Source organism: Cyprinodon variegatus, unplaced genomic scaffold (genome assembly GCF_000732505.1).
Source record: "Cyprinodon variegatus isolate N-32 unplaced genomic scaffold, C_variegatus-1.0 Scaffold25, whole genome shotgun sequence".
Taxonomy (NCBI): Eukaryota; Metazoa; Chordata; class Actinopteri; order Cyprinodontiformes; family Cyprinodontidae; genus Cyprinodon; species Cyprinodon variegatus.
This window is the reverse complement of record NW_015150478.1, coordinates 1,500,778-1,502,344: the sequence shown is the minus strand read 5'-3', so window position 1 is coordinate 1,502,344 and position 1,567 is coordinate 1,500,778.

Sequence of the window (1,567 nt, the reverse complement as noted above, 5' to 3'; positions counted from 1 at the left end):
GGATCACTGACCACCTGTTCTCTATAAATTGTTCTTTTTTATATTATTTGTTTCTTTTAAAAATAATAAAGTACAAGAGAAAAAAAATCTCCACAGAAAAAGTGTGAATTGCAAACTATGTAATCTAACCAGAGCCGACTGTACAGTGTATTGTGTATAAGATGCCAGAAAGGTATGCAGCCTTCCCTCTGAGTCAGCAGAGATCAATCCAGGACAAGTTGGAGAAGGAATGCATCTACTGCTCATGGACAAGGCATGCAACTTCAATCAGAAAGCACTAATCATGTTATGAAAGTGCCAGAGTTTTAATCTGCTGAAGAGGAATACTTGTAAAACAACAGAGGTTGCCGATTCTTGGAAGAAAATGTCAGGCTAAAGCAACTATTTGTTAAAACATTAAAGTAGTTTATTCTCTTCATCCTATAATTAAAGAGGAAAGAAACCTTTTAAACTATAGATATAAAATATCCTCTATAGATGTTTACTTTAATTTAGGTTGTTAGGTTTAAAATATATATGTATGTGGATGTTTAACAGAGTCTAAAAAAATGTATTCATTTTTCATAAATAGGAAATAAATGTACAAGAGACACTGCGTGGGAAGGCAAAAAATAGCATTGAAACCATCAGTTTTATTAAATAAAAATTCTTCTCTGTGCCATTCAGTAATACACAACTGATGTTAGAAAACTTAAAATAATAATAAAACATATAACAGCTTTCCAAACTGACATAAGATCCAGTCTGCTTTTAAAGGTTCACTGTTTTTGGATGAGCAACACACTAAAAAAAAAACAACAAAAAGCTGATTCATGAGGTTTAGCCCAGTATACAAAGCCATGATCCACTTCTGTTTACTAAGGAAATTCAGTTTAACTGTAGTCTCACTTTGAACCTTTTTTTCTGTCCCTGTAAAAGTTCACAGCTGCTTCACGAACCTGAATGCATCACAGCTGCAGTTCTAAAGAGGCTCCTAATGTGTGTGCTTTGAAGAGCACAGTCACAAAGTGTGGCCCCTCCAACACCATTTTACCACGCTGTGGTTTTGGGATGTGTAGTTGTGAATTACAATGACTCGCCTTTTTTTTTTTTTAAGCAATGAAAAAAAATTCCTGCAGCCTCTGAGATGAAATGTTGGAATCTGAGGCACGATGCTAATTTGAAGACAGAATCAATCTATAAATCTGACTCAGTCTCTTGCCTTGGGATATAAAGCCATGATAATTACAGGTTGACTTTGCAGACATGCAGACATCTCTCATCTGTTTTGCTAATAGTATAACCAGCAGGCAGCTACGTGCTCGCTCCCTGTCTAGCAGCGAGGGTGAGCAGAGGTAAGGACTAACAATGATTTCATTATACCATTTGGTTACTGCTATATTTTATAATGGCAGAGATATATCGCATAATGAAGAAAAGTAAGTGGTTCTGGCTACGAGGAATATTTGCTTGAATGATTTAAAAATCAGAATGAGGAAAACAGCAAAATCGAGATGGCAGAGGAAGGTGCTTCTTTAACTTAGATGAAGAAAAAACTAAACTTGCTAAACTCTGCACAGCTTTGTTT